Source organism: Helianthus annuus, chromosome 8, assembly GCF_002127325.2.
Source record: "Helianthus annuus cultivar XRQ/B chromosome 8, HanXRQr2.0-SUNRISE, whole genome shotgun sequence".
In the NCBI taxonomy this organism is placed as follows: domain Eukaryota; kingdom Viridiplantae; phylum Streptophyta; class Magnoliopsida; order Asterales; family Asteraceae; genus Helianthus; species Helianthus annuus.
This window is the reverse complement of record NC_035440.2, coordinates 114,516,064-114,528,899: the sequence shown is the minus strand read 5'-3', so window position 1 is coordinate 114,528,899 and position 12,836 is coordinate 114,516,064. Positions and strand designations below refer to the sequence as shown.

At 33.6% G+C, this 12,836-nt stretch overlaps 1 long non-coding RNA gene across 1 annotated transcript; it reads right to left on the bottom strand.

Annotated features, from left to right (window-relative positions):
• Positions 1–11,760: 11,760 nt before the first annotated feature.
• LOC110880656 lies at positions 11,761–12,304 on the bottom strand. The gene is made up of 3 exons (XR_002559404.1): positions 12,212–12,304; positions 12,030–12,099; positions 11,761–11,800 (listed from the first exon to the last, which is right to left on the bottom strand). It is a non-coding gene; the product is annotated as an uncharacterized LOC110880656 (long non-coding RNA).
• Between the last annotated feature and the right edge of the window lie 532 nt (positions 12,305–12,836).

Genomic DNA, 12,836 nt, shown 5'->3' with positions numbered 1-12,836 from the left:
AAGTCTCTTGCTTGGTTGGATCCTTTTTGCAGCAACTACAGAGAGACGTATCTTGACTTTGGTGGTCAAACTAATTAAAAGCTAAAACTATTTAACCTTAATGTATTAGTGAAATGATAATATATATATATATATATATATATATATATATATATATATATATATATATATATGGGACCGCTAAAATGAGAACCACCTTGAGTTGTAAGAACCGTGAGAACTACACCGTAAGGGGCGAGGTGGACCAATTTTTTTTTCATAAACGTAGATGTGTGTATTATAAACACATTTGTAAAAAAAAATTCAAAAAAAAAAAAGTGTCGTGTGTGTAGTTTTGAGCGCCACAAGTTTGTGTTTACGGGTACCGTAAATCTTACCGGTACCGTAAATCTTACCGGAAAATTTACGGTACCCGTAAACACAAACTTGTGGTGCTCAAAACTACACACACGACATTATTTTTAATTTTTTTTACAAATGTGTTTATAATACACGCATCTACGTTTATGAAAAAAAAAATTTGGTCCACCTCGCCCCGGATCAAAAAGTTCTCACGGTTTTTACAACTCGAGATGGTTCTTATTTTAGCGCAATTCTATATATATATATATATATATATATATATATATATATATAGAGAGAGAGAGAGAGAGAGAGAGAGACGGGATCGGGAGAAAACGATCAAAAGTGTGAGAACGGTGAGAACGCTTCCTGGACCAACACGTGTCACGCTGCTTAGAAAAGAGCGGAGGGGCTTTTTTGTCCTTTCATCTTCTGCTTTTCCTGTTCCGCTTTTTCCCAATGTTGTTTTAATTTTTTGTTTTTGAGATTTTTGCGTTAACCAAATTCAATAATTAATGGCGTTTTAATGGTTCCATTGTATCAACATTTTGGCGTTTATGGCGTTATTCACAGCGTATGCCAATGGAACCCAGGGGGCAGGAAATCTATTTGAATGGCGTTTTCCAAGGCGTTTAAAAAAGTTGGCCTATTGATGTGTTATTTTTTATAAACATTTTGGCGTTTGTGGTATCTTGGCGTTTTACTATTGTTAAATTATATTTCAACCACAGGAAAAAAAATACAAGGGAAGAAATAAATTAAAAATCCTAATCGGATCTTTTTTCCCAATCTTCAGTGTCATCAGTCTCTCTCTTCTTTAATAGTACAAGAACTGTCATCAAATATATGGCGTTTAGGGGTGTGCATGGGTCGGTTTGGGTCGGTTTTGGGTCATAACCATAACCATAACCGAGATGTCGGTTATTGAAAAGTCATAACCATAACCGCTCGGTTTTGGCGGTTTCGGTTATGGCGGTTTTGATGGTTATGGTGGTCGGTTATGGGTCGGTTAACCATAAACTTGGGTCTAGCTAAATTTAGCTCAAAACAATATTATCTATAAATATTAATACTTTTAATCACCGAATAAAACGATATATAATAAATTCAAACAAATGTTCAACCAAAATGATATCCATAAATTCAAACGAATGTTCAACCAAAATGACATAATCCATAAACTCAAACAAAGTTTTAACCGAAAACACCAAATACTATGTGGTGGAAGTTTAATCCTAATCTTCATCTCCAATGAAAGAGTCTTCAATTGTTCTCTTTTCCGGTGACAAATCCAAAAAAGCATATGCTACACAACTTTGCAATATTTCTGTAATATTTCTAACAGAAACAATCAGTTTATTAGACTTCTAACAGAATTTTGTAAACTGGATTTGACTTTCTGAAAGTGTAAACACTTATAAAACATTCTTTTCCATATAGTTTTCACCTTCTTTCAAATGTGATCACAAGTACATAAAGTAAAATTGCTGGCACAAGAGGTTGATATAATTGTTTCTAATATAGAAGTGTTACCATATCAAATCGAATATTACAGCACCTTACTAAAGCTAAAGATTAACTAGCGGGTCGGTTCGGTTATGGCGGTTATGGAAACGTAGAAAACCATAACCGACCCATGATTGTCGGTTTTCAAAAAATTAAAAACCGACCCATCGGTTTTCCATTCGGTTCGGTTTTTTCGGTTCGGTTTTTTCGGTTATTTTGGTTATGGGTCGGTTAATTCGGTTTTTTGCACACCCCTAATGGCGTTTTATGTAGAACTTAACAAACCCATGGGTTTGATTTTTTTTTTTTTTTGCCTGCTCGTCTGTAGAACTGTGTTTTTGTGTGGATGTTTGGGGACATAGATCTATGGCGTGTGAGTGGTTTTTCGCTTTTTCTTTATCTGGATCTTCATCTTTTATAGTGAACCCACTCTTCAGTGTCATTGACCTCTTCTCCTCATCCAAACCTTCTTCAAGAACAAAAAATACAAAATGACATATGACTGGCATCGGTATCTTTTTCCTGAAATTTTGTCCATCTCATGCAGCAAAATCTTTTCTGAGGTACTTCACTCTGATAACAATTCATTCAGTTTATTTGTTATTTGTTGGCGTTTTACAGTGGGTGGTATTTAGTAGTATTTGGCGTTTGTTTTTTTGGTTTGATCAAATGGAAGTTGCTGAGATGTTTCATTTTATAGGATGTCTTTTTGGCGCCTAAATTAGGCGGTGCATTATTATAATAAAGTATTTTGTCTTTTCAGTTACTGTTTTGTAATTAATGTTTTTGATAAGCTTTTATCTCTGAAGTCTGTATCATGTCCCATCTTTCAAGTTTGGCGTTTTAGATTCTTCAGTATTTAATGATTTTGTATTTACTGTTTCTAGTTAGATTTTCAAGTTTGCTTTTTATTTTATTTTCTTATTTTTATTTTTTTTATTTGGGTTTTTTTATAATAATTTTTCAAAGTAATTTTATTATAGTTTGGCAGTTTTTTGGTGGCGTTTAACTGGATGATATCGTTTTAAACAAGCATTTTGGCTATTTTGGCGTTTTTATTATATATGGCGTTTTTATTATGTAACAATTAACTGAAAAGGAAAATAAAAAAAAAGAATACATAAACAATTGATCTTCCAAATCTTCTCTGTCTCTAGTCTCTTTCTTTCTCTTTTTTGAATCATGTTAACTGGCTGGTTCGACTTTCGTATGATTCATTTTGTTTTTTTTGTTTTTCAAGTAGTTTTTTGTGTTGCTGTTTGGAAGCACACAGTCTGACATCAGCATCTTTTTCTTGAATATTTGTCCATCTCATGCAGCAAAATGTTATTGAGTTTATATCCTTCAGCCAACAATCTTGAATTTTTACAATCAACGATGTTTGATTTTTTAACTTTTTTGGCGTTTTACCGATAAAAGGAACGCCATGAAATAAGATCACCTTAAACTTCAAATTTTGATCATGCTAAAATCAATAATGTTTTGCTGTATGAGATGGACAACATTGTTAATCCTCGGTTAAGAAAGATAACTGACAATGTTGTCCACCCCATACAGCTAAACTTTATTGACAACAAACCTCAATAATGTTTTTGGCGTTATAAATTTGATGGAAGTTTAGGATAAGTCAATGAGATTTTACTAAATGAAATGGACTATATCATCACTTTAGGATTTTGTCTATTTCATTGAGCGAAATCTTACTGACAGCCAAACTGAATTTCAAAAAAAAAAAAAAAAACAAACGTTTTTGGGATTGAAGATATTTGATGTTTGGGTTTTTTGGCGTTTCTGTAACACCCCAAAAATGGGTTTGGTAATTTAAATCCGGTTAATAAAAAGGAACGGGTAAAAATACCGTTAGGGGTAAAAGTGAACCCGTAAATAAATATTAACTAGGGATAATTAACCTAGTTGAATATTAGTATCGTTGGTATTAAACGAAGGGTTGTAGCCTTGTTTAATTAAAACGAAACATGAGGGACCAAAGTGAACAACTTGAAAGTTGTTGTGTTAAAAGAAAACAACACACACACATCGTGTGTGTGTGTGTGTGTGTTCATGAACGAGCAGGGAAGGCTCCCATGGAGCCAAAACCCTAAACTTCATCAAATCCTCCAAATTGAAAGGCTAAACGAAGCCCAAATTCACAACCGAACATGAATTAACGATCACCTTCATAAGGGGATCATAAGGTATGTCTTAAAACTTAGATTTGGTGATCTTGTTTGAAGTGGGTTATGATCAATCCATGAAATTGTATGAAATTAAGCATGTAGAGGTGTTAGAAACACCAAATAGAACTTGTATTATGAATAATTTCAAGTAATTGGGTGATTTAGAATGAAACCCATTGCATGAGTGTGAAGATGATGATCATGATGAACTTGTAGATGTTATAGTGTAATCTTGTGTTGTATAAGGTGTTGTATGATAGACTAAGATAGATAAACTTGAAGTGAAATTTATGATTATTAGATTTTGCTTGAATGTGATGGTTCATAAGATGAAATAAGGAAGGACATGCTTAAAGCACTTGTACATTATGATTAGAAAGTGATATGCGCACCAAGTGTTTGATGAAATGCTTAGGAGAACATAATAAGTGAGATTGTATGCTATTAATGAATAAATGTAGGTAGAATGTGATGATGATGTATTAGATAATAGATTTGTATAAGGAATGTGTTTTAAATGAATTACAAGTGGGAAATTAGTTTGATAAGATGATATGGCAAGAAACCTTCATTAAAAGGTATGTATGCTCATGTATGCTAATCATGTTATAATGAATGTGATGACATGTACGGATTGGAGACATGTCAACATGGACACAAGCATGGAAGGGCAACGGGCCAAGGATAAACACGGAAGCTATGCTTGAACTCGGACGCACGAGGTAAGTGAACTTTGAACTTACCCTTTTTGTTTGATAAGGTATTTATGAAATACGGTAATTATTGAATGTACTGTAAGAAGATATGAATTAATGATTATTACTAAGTTAAGATTTAGTGGAAATGGGTTTGAAGTGGTTAAGAAAGGGATTCGATTAAGTTTCGGTAAAAAAGGGGAACTTACATAATGAATTATGCATAAAGGCGAATTAAAGAGTTATACATGTAGGATGTAAATTGTAAGTACGGGTATGAATAGAAATTGAATACATGTTTGAGTGGGTATTTATTTATATGCTTGAATGAATAAGTCGAGTTATGGATAATTGAGGACATGTTCATATGAAGGGAAGCTAATGATACTAACCGTTTTTCTATTGAGAATTAATGTGAAGTATAGGCACGTAACTATGAAGAGAAGGTTGACTCCGCAATCCGATGCGAGTGATCGAATGGATGGATGATGGGGATAGTATATGAGAAAGCAGGATATGTTGACGCTTTATTATGCTTGTGTTAAGATTATTTGTATTATGTCACCGGTTGCTAATGATGTGATTGAATGTGGTGACTGCAGGCTGTACAGGGTTATGGATATTTCATCAAGAAGTGTACGCGGTCGAAGATCGAGTCAAGTCATGGATTGTACGTGGGTGTGTATGTGGTCAATTAATTTGATATATGTATGTTAGTTTTCATTAATTTATAAAAAGAGATTAATGTATTTAAGTGAAATGAAGAGTATCATGAAGAAATTTTACATATGTGTTTTCTGCTGCGAATCTTAGGTTAAAATGTGTTAGGGCGTTACAGTTTCTAAGGCGAATGGGTTATATGAAATATGGCATTTGGGTTTTTGTGTGTGTTTTTAACCGAAGGTCTGAGATGTTGTATATATAGGATTTTTTTGGCGGTTTTTTAAGGCGGGATTTTACTATAATTAAGTTTGGCGTTTTATATTTAATGGCGTTTTACTTAGAATAGTCTGTGATTTTTGTTTTTTGGGGTTTTATTTTATGATTTGGCGTTTTATGTGGAGTAGTCAAAAGAACCTTTTACCCTTAATGAAGCGCGTCCACGTAATAAAATTGATGTTATTTACGAAAACGTCACCGCGCCAATCTAGTCCATAGATTGTTTTGATCGGACGATCGTTAAGCGTTCTCACCGTTCTCACACTTTTGATCGTTTTCTCTAAATCCCGACCCTATATATATATATATATATATAGAGTAAGGTTAACATACAAAAAGCCTTATCATACATCACGTAGGAGACAATGGTAACCGTTGGATCAGGGGTATAATCACGCATGGGACCACATAATTACGCATGGGACCACATAATCACTCATGGGACCACATAATCACGCATGGGACTATAATCACGCACGTTCTATGATAATAACGCACGTTATATTTTTTGTCATGTATGTTAATGTAGGTTAAGCCTTGAAGTACATTATACTTTCTCTCTCTCTCTCTCTCTATATATATATATATATAGGGTTAGGATCATGAGTGAACAACCCCCTTGCTTGTGAACTTAGTGAACTAATCCTAGCCCTTCATTTGTTTTTTAGTTGTAAAGGACAGGATTGTAATTTAACATTTAGATTAATATTAACTCATTTTTCTTTATTAATTCATAATCAGTTACATCTCCTATTTTGTTGTGAATTTGAAATATCTTTTATTTTTTTCATAGATTCTAATCATAATCCATACAACTAACAAGTTTTTCTTCCCCAGATCCCAGATCATCGTTCCTCAACCATATCTCATAGCTTACTTCTTTCTTTTTCCCTGGAACCTAGTATAATTCGGTTTGGAACACCAATTACCTGCACACCAATTTTCCCCAATTTCACACGCAAATCCCCTGTTCAGAAACTCCATATTTTCCCTCTCAATCTTTCTGGTAAGCTTCTGAATCGATATATTTGTACGATTTTGTTTTTATATTAATTTATTTTCTGTAATTAATCCCTTTATATGTCTCAATCTGAAACATCCATGATATTTTCGTTGTTCTTGGCCGTTTTTTGGATTATGGGTATGTGTTTGGATGCAATTCGTGTTGAATCTATTAATTTATTGATAACCCATAGCGATCAGAAGTTTTGAGTGGATTTTTATATGATAATTTGTTGAAATGATGTTAATTTACTTGCATTTGTAGTTTCTTGTGTGTGTACTTTGGTGATTTAATTATTGTTGAAGTTGGGTTTTGGTATTTTTTTTTAATGTGTGTGTTTATTAACTTCCTGTTAGAAGATAGCTGGTGTTAAGTTAGAAGTTGGTAGATCCTTTTAGTCAAAAGTCAAATGTGGTTTATGTGTAGGACAGATATGTGTATAACAACTATAGGAGCATATGGATTACCACAGTTTGAGTTATAAATTTTGTTTGATGTTATATTTTAATTTGGTATAAGGGAGTTTCAAACCGACTAAAATTGTTTATGACTTTTACGTTGTTTCATTCGTTGGGGATTTTCTAGAAAAAATGCTTGCATGATTTATCATATGATTTAAAGTGAATAATGCTTGCATGATTTATCATTCATATCGTGTTGGTATAACATACAAGTATACATATGTAAATTCTAATGTGAAAATGGTTTTTAAATATTTTCAGATACATATTGGAAGGAAAAGAGCTAGAATTCTACATGAAGAAGCTGCAGAAGAAGAAAGGAAAGGGTGCTACTACTTATGAGCATCTTTCTTTATTATAGATTTGTATTTCTTATTTATTTTTTAGGAATTGGCATCATGACTAAGAGATTTGACTTTTTTTAATGTTGACTATATTTTCGCATTTAGTGTAATGACCTTCAAATGACCCATGTTTGATCCAATTAAAAGTGTTTCATGTTTTTTAGATAGGACCTAATTCGGTTTAAAGTTCAAACCAAACAACATCCTTTTTATTGGAAAAATACGAAACCTGTGTACCTAATATGAAAAATCCGTTCAGTAGTGTATTACGCTAAAGAATATGGGCCGAAAATACACATCTTTAACAGTTATAATTAATATAACTTAATGTACAATTGAGAAGCAATTATTAACAGTTATATAGCAATTACATAACCACAACTGAATTTTGTATTCTTTCAAATTTGTACATTTGTATAAACACAATTAACTCTTTACATACACTGTTCAAGTACAATAAAAAGCTGAAACTACATCTGTGTACATATATATATACATCTGTGTCACTTGCAGCCACATCAACATCAAGATTGATAATACTTTTCCTCTTTTGAGTCTTGTATTCTTCCACATCCACAATTGGTTTCTCCTGGTGAAGAAGCATAGCCTGACCTTCTTCCACTATAGATGCATCCACTTCATCAACATACAAGATCTTCTTTATGGCATCTACTACCTGCACAAGAGAAATAATACCAATTACATACATAAAGTCACATAAACAAAAAATCACATTACAAATAACTTTAAATATATCAAGGAGAAAACCGTACGGGGGCAAGTTTGAGATTCATAACAATCGAAGTTAATTCTTTAATCAAAGACACCTGTGTATCGACTCCTTAAACACATGTGTACATAGTGTAAAACCCAGGTTTGCAGACAAATAAAAAAAATACCCTGTACATATGTGTACGACCAGTGTATTAACAAATCTTCATAACAATATACACATGTGTATATCGTCGTGTACACATGTGTACACCGCATAAAAACAGAGTAAAATCCAATATCTTGTAAAACCAACCCCGGTTTCCAAAAATTAAACTCCAAACAACTTAAATCTGAACCCTAATTCTCCAGTAGATCCGGAAAACAAAAAAAATTACTAATTTCCAGTTCACTCCCTATTCTGACGAATTGAACAATGACGGTGTCTAATCAAACAAAAACGAGGGATTACATTGGTGTACCTTGGTTACTCGTCGTTCCGACGAAGATGATGACGGTAAAGAGTGTTCTTCGTCGTCGCCCATTAATCTTCTGTCTTCTGTTGTTGTCTTCTTTTCACCGTCAAGACTATCACACACATTCGCTCCATCAGTACCCGACCCTTTCTTATGTATTTTAACATCCGCCACCTCAATATATGTTTCAATAAAAAACCTTAAAACAAAATAACACAGGGGCATACAAACAAGGTGCTATTATATACACAAACATGTTTAACATACTAAACCCTTGTATCTTAAAATCATTATTTCCTTTATGTGTAGAGTAAATACTGTTTTTTTATCTAAATCTACCATACACTACATTGATGTACATATTTGTCAACTTTTACAATAATCATGTACATACGTGTAACAACATTGTTCGCCATTAAAGTTGTAACTAATGTACACACCAAGCATATTTACACACATTCACACTACAAATATACATACCCGCAATCACAAAATAGCTTTTCCACAACATCTAGCAACTATAGTACAACCCATACAAATGAACAGAAACTTGAAAGACACATTTACATAGAAATTAAATTGGTGTACACATTAACAACACGAACATACACATGTGTACTTTCTGTACCCACACACAATTCAGGCACACATTTACTTCAGTTTTTTTACTCATGTGTAAATCAAGATGACTATAACTACTGTACAGACAATACACAAGTGTACAAGTATAACATTACACCAAATTATGTAGAAAACAAGTAACCTACAACCCATGGCTATACTTGGGATTTCCGGCAACACATAGCACCGTCGGACATCTTTAACACAAACCAAAGTCCGATAAAACAAGGTGCTCATGTTATCGAATGAAACTCAGCAAAAACACGTAATCATACCATCATACTTTGATTAAACATCTAACAGACCTACAGACTGATTCCATACGCTCCGATTGAACAAACCCTAACTTTTTCATTCTATAAAAATAACAAAATTAACACTATATACATCAATAATCAATGTAGTGAACATATACTTACCGTCGTTAAGCTTCACTTCTCCACCGTCGCAGGAATGTTTCTCCATCGCCATTGGTTGAATTGCAGGTTAGGGATGTGTATACGAGTGAGATGATTCTGGTTACTATCTTCAAGGGAAGTTTGTTTTGAAAACAATAGATAGCAATTATTATGGAGAAAAAGATTTCAAACAATCCAATCACACAAATACGTTTCCTCCTGTTTCCCATAAATAAAAAGGTGCAATTTGACAATACTATCCCTACTGATTAATTATACCTATTATATTTTAATAAATAATTACTAAATTGGAATTAACATTAAATCTCAAGATCTAACAAATCAACGGACAGGATCTGTTCACTTTGTTCACAACTTACCTCTTGTTCACTCTAGAACCCTACCCTATATATATATATATATATATATATATATATATATATATATATATATATATATATATATATATAAAGTATACCAACCCCATTCACCAGGAAGCGTGCTTCGCTTGTCAAAAAATGCAGGTAGATTTAGTTTATCCTTCACTGTCTTTTTTGTATCTTTTCTCGATTACCTCCATGTAACGGTGAGTCAGTGACTATTCAAGAAGAAACACCATTAAGTAACTAAGAGAAAATAGTAATATAATGTGATTTAACAACATATTATTGAGACTTGATGGCAAAATAGAGATTTACTAATAGAACCTTAGCTTAAATGAAATTGTGTCATACATATGCAGGTTGGTATGTTCAACCCAACCTAAACCTGAAAATTTTAGACGAACCCGTACCCGAAAATCATGTCATACATATGAACCCGAACACGACCCATATTCGCGGGTTGACCAAAACACAACCCTTTCAACTCGATTTTTTTTTTACTTTCTAAATTTTTTTCCGTAAATTAATATATTAAATTTCACTAAAAAACACGAATGTATATAATTAAATTACATTTAAATTAAGAAATCTTATTTTAATTTCTCATTTTAAGTTATAATTATGATATATAATACACACCCAATTTAATTAATGATATAAATCATATCGTAAAAAAATATAATATAATACAATGGGTTAAACGGGTCATCCCACCAACCCGACCGAGTCGACCCAAACATGACCCGTTTAGCTAAACGGGTTCGCGGGTTTAACTCGAAACTGACCCGACCCCGTTTAGGCTAAATCCAAACCCGCGATTTCGTATTAGCCCCATTGACGTTTGCATTTCTCGTCAATTTACACCCTTCTGTCAGTTGACCGATTGTTTGACCGGTATGTTGTTAACACCCATGAGGGTATTATTGGACGGAAGTGTGTACAGTGATGAACTATGCAAACGTCAATGGGGCAGGTGCAAATTGATGTTTACTAAAAAAAGTAACTTCATAATATAAAGCGTCACCTGTAAATAATAGACACTTGTTGTTGCTGGCCCGGTTGAAGCATTTAATGAGCGAGATCATGCAACAACGGGACAACTTTAGCTGGTACATGAGTTGGTGGACGATAAACAACATCTTCTAAATCTTTATTATGATCTGCATGCGTTTTCTTCCTAGCGTCACCATTAGCCGATGACGGTCTAAGGGAAGCAGGCAGGCAGTCCAAAAGGCGATCGGATTCCACTGGTTTACTAAAATATAAGCAAACACACAACTTATTAACCAAAACAGTACGAATGTTTAACCAACATATATTGGAATCAGACCTGCAAGCGTGTAATTGCTGCCTAAACTCTTCCTCGAGCATTAACGATTCCTTTTGAAGCAAAGTTGTAGGATGAGTTTTCACTCTAATGCTCTGCTCTTAAGGTTTTTATTAGTGCTGAAAAACCGAACAACTTTTTTCAGTTGATTCACTGCTTCTAAATAACTCTCCAAATCTTCATGAGGACCTCTCATAATTTCAACGTCAGCCTACACATTTTCATATGAGCAATGTAACATAAGTATCATCCAGTATATATAGTATATATGGGACAACATGATCAACGAAAATTGGTAGGACCTTTCAACAATTTTTTTGACACATGCTACATAGGCAAAAAAAATCTTAGAAGCACATGATGTGAACCAATTTTAGATCCGAGCAACAATTATCAAAAATCCGGCAAGCACAATCACTGTAATAAACAAGCGCCCATCGCAAATCTCAGATAAAATGCATAAGCACAATAATCAGTCCGGTTCCCAATTAAAGCTCCGTCAAAACCCAGAAGCACACAGATCTCATGTGTAACAAGAAATCAAAAGAGAGCATGCAAGAGTCACCGGGATACATTCATAATACTGTAACGACTCACTTATAAGACATCAAGATTATGTGGAACCTGAAGGGTTAGCAGGACTTACTGTTAACCATACTGAGCCATTATATCCAGTTTGTGGGAAGGATTTCCAGCCAACCATCTAAACGCATCCCCTAATAAAACAACACTTGCATCACTTGTAATTATACATCAAATATTGGCATGTAGAAACCACAGTAAACTGTTTAAATAAAGGTCAAAAACCGCATCTCAAACATAATCTACCTTATCTGGTGCAAACTTCAACTTGCTTTAAGTCCGGTCAGAGAAGTCATCTTTACTTTTACCCTCCAAATATGGAGGTCGAGTAAACATGGATTTGATTCTTCCAAAAAAACATAAATAAATCAACTGAAATTCGTAATATATTCACAATAATCATCAAATAATCAAAATATAAATCAACTAAAACGCAAAGTACCTAGTGATAGCCAGAGGGTTAATAATGGATCTGATTGAACCCGAAAATAAAATAGAAATAAGTAGCAAATTCCTTCGAGATACAGATTCACCACTCGAAAGTACTCATTGGGCAATTCCAACCCGATATCCACGATACAGTCACACCACGCGGTACCGAATTAGCCTCGAAGATTACCTCCTAATTCTGCCACAAACTAGGATAGCAATGGGAAACAATCTCTAAAACACAGAGAGAGAATTTTAGGAAATCAACAACTGCCTTTCTCATTCATGAACTGTTCAATACATATGGAAGAAAGGGGATACAACCACCCACATAGCTACATTTAGGGAAACATAAATAACTGTTCTAGAATAATTCAAAATAAACAAAAATAAGAAAGAAATTAAAATTGACATGGAATTAAAATCAAATAACTTTTGACTG